The sequence below is a fragment of the Sphaeramia orbicularis genome, chromosome 13 (genome assembly GCF_902148855.1).
Source record: "Sphaeramia orbicularis chromosome 13, fSphaOr1.1, whole genome shotgun sequence".
Taxonomy (NCBI): Eukaryota; Metazoa; Chordata; class Actinopteri; order Kurtiformes; family Apogonidae; genus Sphaeramia; species Sphaeramia orbicularis.
The window spans coordinates 1733909-1743276 of NC_043969.1; the positions used below are offsets into that span (position 1 = coordinate 1733909).

At 39.0% G+C, this 9368-nt stretch overlaps 1 protein-coding gene across 4 annotated transcripts in view; it reads left to right on the plus strand.

Annotated features, from left to right (window-relative positions):
- The window catches only part of bcas3 (BCAS3 microtubule associated cell migration factor), a 521508-nt gene that overhangs the window by 391326 nt on the left and 120814 nt on the right, over positions 1-9368 (plus strand). The gene's annotated exons all lie outside the window — the stretch shown is intronic.

Here is a 9368-nt window from a genome sequence, read left to right on the forward strand (position 1 = left end):
TTGTTTTTTTTGTTTGCTCAGTAAACAACATGATGCATGTGTCAAAAATGGATGGCATGACTAACGTCTGACGGCTAATGTGGAAACAAACTCTGAATGTGTGTTATTTGGTTCCTGATGTGACTTAGGCACACATGTGTACTATCTGATCTTACTCAGTGCATGTATCACACAAGATTAACAGAACTCAGTACAACATTGTTTATAAGAAGTGATAAGGGGCTAGCACACTGGGCTTGATCACACCATCTGACCACTGTAAGAGGATGTTTAATTGACCTTGGGTCAGAATGTGGCTCCGCTTCAAAACATTAGTCACAACAACAACAACAGTCAGTATTAGTTAGGACTAAGTGAACGGGAAAGAGACACTTTGAAAGTTATGATGAACAGCTGTATGTGAATGTGTGTTGATGTTAGAGATGATCAAAGTAAAACTCTGAGTGAAATGGTCCTTTTTGAGGGTCTTCACTGTTTGGGTGCATGATTGCATCAAAACCTTTGAAAAGCCAGACCCCAGAAAACATGCTCGTGCTGTGGCCTTGTATAAAGGGTCTTGCCTTTAGCGTGTGGGGCTTCCTGTCTCTGGGTATGTGTGTTTAGGCAGGTCTGAGTAGATAATGGCCTTGGGAGGCTGAGCCGTGGTGGTGTAATGGAGACAGATAACCCGGCTCCACTGTAAACACCTGTCCATACACTGTGATTCATAGTATACACACACACACATACGCACACACTAAGGTGTTGTCGTCTGCTAGCCTAATGCGCGTGAATATTGTGTCTCCATTGTGTCTATCTTTTATCTTTTATCCTTTATTGCAGGGCTTTAATTTGTTTTCTACCATGTCGAGGTTTTGCCCTTTGCTTCTGACAACATTCTGTAAACAATTTAAATTATGCTTTTCCACCAGTCAAGGCACTCTAAATACTGGAAATACTACTGAAGAACTGGCGCGTTATCAAACCAAATGGATATAAGCTGAAATAACGCACTTGGAAAAAGAGTGAAGTGGCCTTTAGTTTTCTTTCATACTTTGATTGTTGATGGTTTAAATGTTGACATGTCGAGTTCAGTTAGGTTTCCATTTTGTATTTGCGTCCTGACAGGTAGTTGGATTCAGGCTTTAAGGCACAATTCGTATGTATAATTCAGCCAGAAGTCTACGTCTATTCATCAGTAGGAATAATACTGGTCATGCATCAACAAGAAAAAGCTCTTTTGTAGTTTGGCAAAAATTGGTTTGATTCATCTGCAAAAGGAATTAATCAAACAGTGTCTTCTATTACATTAAGGTAATTTGATTCTTGGTGTAGATGTATTCTGCTCTTTCTGACAGCACGCAGACACTAAAATGCTTTTTGTTTCTGGATCTGGTGTTCATTTGGTTAAGCAAAGGGCCCATGTGGTTTGGTTGCGTGCACTATTGTGCAACTGAGACGATCCTGCTTGGGTACGTTCCTATGTCTGTGAGCGTGGCTGTCTCCATGTGATCATGTGTGTGTGTATGCATATGTGTGTGTGTGTGTGTGTGTGTGTGTGTGGACGCCAGGCTGTCTCCAGTGGAGGAGGCCCAGTGTGTCAGTGTGGAGGTGGAAGGGGAGAAGCAGGGCTAGCCTCTATAAATCAGGCCAGATTACAGAGGCAGAGAGGCCTGCAACTCCCTTCCACTATACAGCCCCCTCTGCTTTATGTCACCCGACACACTCCACCAGCACTGTAAAGTTTAGTGGACACTGTCCTAGCGCTGGATTGGTCAGCGGACACTGCCCTGAGCTTTCAGTTTAAAGGGCAGAAGACATTTTCCTACTATTGTACTATTAAAGCTAATATAGACATATCTGCTGTGCAGTTTCATTTTAAGAACAGAACATCATTTGTAAATGTCAGGTGGCTCTGAATCAATAAGCCTCCATTATTTTGTGGATGCACATTTTATTTAGTCATCAAGGGAGAAACACATGCAGACAAGGGAGATGTACCCGTTCCTCTGCTGTCAGTAGCCCACAGAGCAGCCACAAGACATGTTGTGTTTTGATTAAGGGCTGAAGCCACAGTCACACACATTTCCTGATGTTCATGACTGACTTTAACTGGCTACAGTATATTTATATGCCCTCACTTGTAGTTTGATTGAAAGGAACAAGTTGCTGACAGCCACTCTGGGAAACACAGCAATCACTGAGGCTATACCCAAAGCAGGTTAAGAAAGCATTTACAGCAGCAAAATAAATGACTATCCATTACATCACTATGCAAAATATGCTTTGGAATGCATTAAACATAACACATTTGTGGGCACATAAAGTAAAGTTAGTTTGTGGTTCAGGACCTAATGGGTTTTACAGCCAATAAGAACTATACACAGGCCTTACATGCATGCGTTCATCACAGCAGTCCATACAATAACATTTTGGTGGTGTCTGGTGGCATGTTGACTTGTTTCTGTGAATGTGTCATTCACATTCTTTCAACACTGACAGCAGGTGATGGGAATTAATGCATGAATTTAGAGCTGCCACAGTTAATAAATCAGTTGTTGACATTTTAATATATCTACTAGAACTGCTATCAATTATTTTAGGGTAGGGGCAATTTGACCCAAATGTCAAAGTTGCCTAATTTCAGGGAATTTCTCAATTTGTAATCATTTCAGATTTCTTTCCTCCTGTCTGAACACTGATTCAATGCATTTGGGTGGTTGACCAAACAAGACCTTTGGGGATGTTATCCTGGGTTTTGGAAGCCATTTCACTGACCAAAAAAAAAAACTAACCTGAGAAAATAATCAACAGATTAATTGACAATGAAAATAATTTGTTGTTGTTTTGACAAATGTCTAAACATTTGGCTAAACTTTGTGCCGCACTCAGATCCAACCTTTACTAATTATAAAACTGGTTTGGGAAGAATTGAGCAATACATTATGAACCACAAAACACTGGTTTATTAATTAATAGACTGTGAGATATTGCAAAACTATAAAAAAGACCGTATATTACAATGTGAGAAAAACATTGCATCCTTGAAATACTTTGAATCTGAGTCAAATGACTGAGGATACATTACAGCACTGTGAGATGTCGAGGGTTTAAACGAAACACAAACTGCATGAATACATGAATCTGCAGGTCAATTATTTATTTAAAATGTATACAGTGTTTTTGAAAATCTGCATCACAACAGTATACACTCTTCTACTGATAACACTGAAGAAGAATATACTGAAGTCCTTTGAATAAAAATGAAGAAATAAAATGCTTCAGCTCTGCTAATGCTGTCTATCAAATGCTTCAGAGTGTTCATTAGCTACACATTAGTAATTAAACTAAAATGTAGGTTTAATACATCACACTAGTCTTTCCCCAGTTTCAGAGTTTCTGTGAAGGGGTTGATGGAGCTTTTTGTAAAAATAACTTTCAGCTCCTGACATATAAAATAAGCAGCTTAATCATCACACAGCTCTTTATTCTGCTATAATAAGTTGTCTTATTAGCCACTTTATGGTCACTTGACTGTATTGGAAGTGTTCTAAATCAAGACTCTCACAAAACTTTGGCTTGTGATCCACGGGTTAGAGCTTTTAATGTGTCCATTCTTCATTGCTGACACAGAGAGTGATTATTTGTTATGTTTTCAGTAGCCCTATCGTTTGGGCAGCTCAGATCACCCGTCTATATAATCCCCCTCCGAAACCTTCCAGTGTAAAATAATGGTTTTCATGTTTTTCTTTCCTATTTTTGGGCAAGGAAACCCAGCAATATGATGTTATGGCCATCCAGCACTTTCTCTCTGTTCACTCTCACCATAGTTTGGAGTTTAATTGTGTTTTGACAACTCTTTTCCATGGCTCGCCCAATTATAGCCTCCAGTTGGGCTGGTAATGATAGTTGTTAATGGGCTGAAAAATGGACGTGCATCTCTGACAGAAACCATAAGCAGATCCTTTGAAAGGAGAGGTGGGAGCCAAGGAAAGCACAGGGCTGGAGTGACCTCGCTGTGCTCCCGTCCTCTGAAGGCCTTTATATAGAATACATGACTCCCAGCGTCGCCTCTTAGGCCTTTACTATCCCATTATGTGAGCATGTCAGCCATTTTGTTAGTGTTAAAACATCAGAGCAGTGGGTAACAGTGTCAGGGCTACTGTATGAGGCCATGGGAATGACTCGGAGCGACCCATCACACACACACGGACACACATTTACAAAATGTTGTCAAACTTCTCACGCTTTTTTTTCCTTCCGCTCGCTTCTCCTCCTCCTCCTCCTCCTTCTCAGCCTCCTTTTTTTATCCCTCTTGTCACAGGGAACGTATTGATCGACCTCTTCCCAAAGTTATTTTTAATCAAAGATAAACAAGGGATCCACATTTCCTTGGGAGATGTGGGGTTGCCCAAAGTGTCTTTTTCTCTTTGTTCCAGTTTGTGTCTTTATGCTCGAGGGAGGTGATGAAATGGAGAGATAAAGCAGGAGATGTGAGCACGAGGGCTGCGTTGCATAAGGACAGAAAGGAGGGGGACACTGGGTCCAGCGGGTGTTTAGAGAATAACACAAGTGCCACCAGCAAGTGGGAGACGTGGGAAGTCCGGCTTTAGTCTCAGTTAGTTGTAGCACATCCTATTATTATCCCCCGGACTGTGCGACAACACTGACCAGAAGAGACCCTAAACACACACACACACACACACACACACACACACACACACACACACACACACACACTCTCTCTCTCTCTCTCTCTCTCAGAGTTCTCCCCTCTCTCACACAGACACAGGCCAGGCCATTCCCAAGTCTTATTTCTTTCTGGACTTTATGGGAACACTTAAATTTAGCCCTGGCAGGGAGTGCAGGCATAATAATCAAAGCTCTTGTCACCAGACTCCCAGTGCTAGGTGGTCTGGCTGCTCTGGAGGGAAAGTCTCACCCAGTGGAAGACAGTTCCCTTCTTTGCACACACTGGCACAACTGGGACCTATAACTCTTTTTCCTAATACCTTCAGCCCATGCTTTGGCAAGCCTGTATAATTGACACCTCTTTGACACATCTATAAAAAACACAGGAGTGGAGTTTTAACTAGTGCTGGGATATACTTGGACTGGCGCCATAAATGTGTCCTCTTTTTCTTTAGTGGACATTTCACATCTAGTCTGATTGACTTAAGAGGAGTTATTTCAAGGATGAGTATCAGTGGACCAAACAGAACAGCTGTTCTAAGAGCTGGTATGAAGTTGTTGGGTGATCAGCATAACTTTTATGGAGCATTATCACCAGTCAGTCTTCAAAACCAAGAAGCTAGAATAAATTCACAAAACATGAGATATGATAGTATATGTTAAGTGTTCCATAGCTGATATTTACTACATCTGCAGTTGTACTTTATTGATCTGAATGTCATATACAGTATATATCAGGGGTCTCAAACATGCGGCCCGGGGCCCACTAAAGGTTCCAATGCGGCCTCTGGGATGAATTTGCAAAGTGCAAAAATTCCACAGTCAAGGCTATGGCACTCATTTTAGTTCAGGTTCCACATACAAACCAATATGACCTACAGTCAAATAATAACAGCATAAAAACCTATAAAAAAATAACGACTATATATTTTCTTCTTGGTTTGATGTAGAAAAATATTACATTATTCCTATAAATAATGACAACTTCAAATTTTCAAATGAAAAATACTTACATTTACAAACTATCCTGTAACAATAAAATGTGAACAACCTGAACAAGTATGATCAACCTGAAATGTCTAAAGAAAATTAAGCACAACTTTAACAATTTTCTGCCTGTTCCTCAGTGTTTAGTGTCTTTGTAGATCTGATCCATAATGCACATGTATAAAAGATAAGTTGAGGCAGAATGTTATTAAAATTGCATTTATTTTTCTTAAGAAATTTCAATTTTTTGAGGTTATTCACATCTTTTTTTATTTGGATAGTTTATAAAAGTAAGTATTTTCATAATTTAATGGGAGTTTTTTACACTAAAACAAAGACAAAAATTTGGAGTTGTCATTATTTCTAGGTTATTCTGTTATTATTTTACTGGTCCGGCCCACTGGAGATCAAATCGGGCTGAATGTGGAACCTGAAAGAACATGAGTTTGAGAGTAAATGAGTTAGAGAGTATATATCAATTCTAGTTCAGTTCTTTATAATTCTCCTATTGGTTCCAGGTCAGTGGAAAAAGTCCAGAGGTTTGCATCATCAAGGCATCCTTTTGACTAACTCTTAGTTTGAACACTTTGTAGAAACAAAAAACACACAAATATTTATACAGCATCAGTCGGTAACATGGATCTGAAGCCCATGTTACAATGAAACATGTCGGAGCATATACTGTAGCTGGTGTTTCCGTCCGTACTACAGTCATTTTACAGAAATCACAGCTGTTGTCATCTTTCTTAATGTCATGTTTGGCACCACTTCTTCAAATCTGCCATGTCTCCTTGTTGCAAGTTTCCAGAGCAGTTATTTTCCAAATTCTCAGGAAAACAGTGTTGATAAAAGGAGCTGAATCACTCTGAGGCATACAAATGTAATGAATAGGACAAGTGACAGTCTGATCTCAGTTCCTATCATGTCTCCAGTAGCCCTCATCCACTGACCTAAACTATGCTAATCTCCTTTACATGTCTAACCCTTACTGCACCTAACCCAAACAATGTCAGATTATCTGTGACGTTTCATGTCTTTTTTGCCTGCTGTGCCAGTTGAAGAAATGCTTCCATGGTTTGTATCAGACAATATAAACTAAAAATCTGATGATTACCACTGAGCCTCTAGGAAAGGTACTACTTTATGGGGTACTTGTAATAACGTGATGGTTAAATATTCTTGTGTCCTCCTGTTGTGGTTCAAGCAAAATACAGCTACAATAAAAACCAGACAAACATCTCTTTATTGAGAATAAAATGATCTTTGAGATGAGATTTGTATTGTAGTTTATTCAGAGCTGAATTCCGTATTCAGGTGATTTTTAAGCGTTTGTGCTAATGGTCTGAGTTAACTAACTTGGTGCATGTGAGATTGTTTAACAAGTAAACTGCATCAGAGTGACAGATGGCTACAAAGCACACGGCATCATCTTATGAATACCGACTTAAACGTTGTAGGGCCAAGTCCACATACTCTATCACGCTCTAATTTCAGGTTTCTGTGGTCGCACAATACAATGTTAATGTTATTCACAGCATGAAAGCCTCCGAGAGGTCAAAGGTGATGAGGTGCTAAGGAGGTCTTTGACACTTGACACACACACACAGTGGCTTACTGACTCCCCACAGAGTGAAACTGTCACCGCCTGGAGTGCACTACCAATTAGAACATGATTTGTGTACTACACTCTTCTTGTGTTAGTGCAATGTGTGTAAGATGTGTTGAGCCAACTGTCTTCTAACTGCTCTGTTCTCTCTGTTTCTTTTCTATGTTGTCCACCTGCTCTCAAACGGATCCGTACAGGTCAGTAAGGTTTTATTTTTCTGCTTGTGTCAGTGTGTTTGCTTTCATCTTCCTTAGCAATACTCACCTGAAACACCCATATCTCCTCAAGAAACCTCACTGTGTGCGTAGTTTTGTTGTATTTACTTTTCTGACAATTCTGACTTGACTCTATGAAAGCAGCTTTATCATTTCTTAATACAAATGAAGCCTTTGCCGTGTTAAATTTACTGATCATACAATTAAATGTGTGTTTGCTCACAGAAAATGGTACAAAGTGGCATGTACGTGTGGATGTTTGTGCACTGGCATCACCAGAGCATGCCTCCACTCTTTTAAAAACTCCAGACTTTTGATAAACAACTTTCACCAAGAATAGTCTACTAACAATGGAACGGACATTGACAACTGTTTGTTTTCACAATAAGAAAACATAAAATTCAGTATAAATATAGAAGAAGCAAATATTATTAAAAAAAATAACACAAACTAAAAAAATAAAGCAACGCCAAAGTGTATGTTGCAATAAATAATAATAATCATAATCATAATAATATGTCTGTATTGTTATTCCATTAACATGCTGTTGCAGCAATGAATGTGTTGATTCTGGAGAATTCTGCTATTTTTTTCAAATGCATTCACCATGCATGTACGGTGGTTTGTCCCTCAGTCAGTCAGTCCCCATTATGTTTAAAATGTAATGTCTCATGAACAAAACAAGGTCTTAAAATGTGGTGCAAACGTTTACATGGATGAAAGGATGAACTGAAAAGAATCTGATCGCTAAAGTTCAAAGGTCACAGTCTTTCTCACAAAACACTGTCCATAACTGCTGGTAAATGTGTGAGCTGCATGAATATGTTATGACGCAAGCATCATGGATGCCTCTGACTGACCTGAAATTGCTTTGTGAATCCCATATTTTCTGTGCTCTAACCACTGACAAACATAGACCTTGTGAATCTGTCAACATTCTTAGGGACATGTTTCACCATACTCTCGATTCATCACAGAGTCATCACATTCAATGACAATGAACTCCCCATGAAATCCTCATGAAATGCAGAAGGTCACAAGGTCCCTGTTTAATTGTATCTTTAATGGTGACCTCTCACTACATGGGTGTAAATAAAAGCTCCAGCCAATAAAAACATCACACATTTTTGAACAGTCAAACCCCCCACCCCACCCCTAACCCCACCACCATCAAAGCAACTTTAAAACCTTTCTCTCTGCAACTTAATGGCTTGTATTTCACAGTTGTCCCTCTCTGTTATTATCATCATCAAAAATACTTTATGTGCTATACCCTTTTTAAAAGGGGGTACAGAACAGGGAAGCAATTACAAGCATTTTTTTTTTTTTTTTTTTGACTTTGATTGTAATATTTAAAGCATTTGTCCCTTGAGCAAAATATTTTCAGCTGTGGCAGGTGTTATCAGATATGCGAGCAAATTAGTAAATTAAGATTGTAATTATGTGTGTCTGATACAACCTTTTGGAGTATTTTCAAAGTTGAATGTTTGACTCTGACATCGTACACTGACTTTAGTGACATGACCCTATGTTAAGGTGAAAAAAATCCACCCTGGTTAAGTCAGGCCAAGAATTTGTTTGATTAATTTTAATTTTGGATTTCAATTTTATTTATTTATTTATTTACTGACTGACTGACTGACTGATTGATTGGTTGATTGATTGATTGATTTTTTTAACAACTGAATCTTTCCCTAATCTTTATACATAATTTGAGGCATGTGAAGTTAACCCTAAAAACACTAAAAATGCCTTGATGCCACAACCAAACAAAGATACAAACATGCACCGAGCAGATATTTCTCAGAAATGCTTTTGGTGTCAGTAGCCCTATTTGGACAGATTTAGTTTTACACGTGTGGGGTAAACTAATAATTGCCAGAGATTTT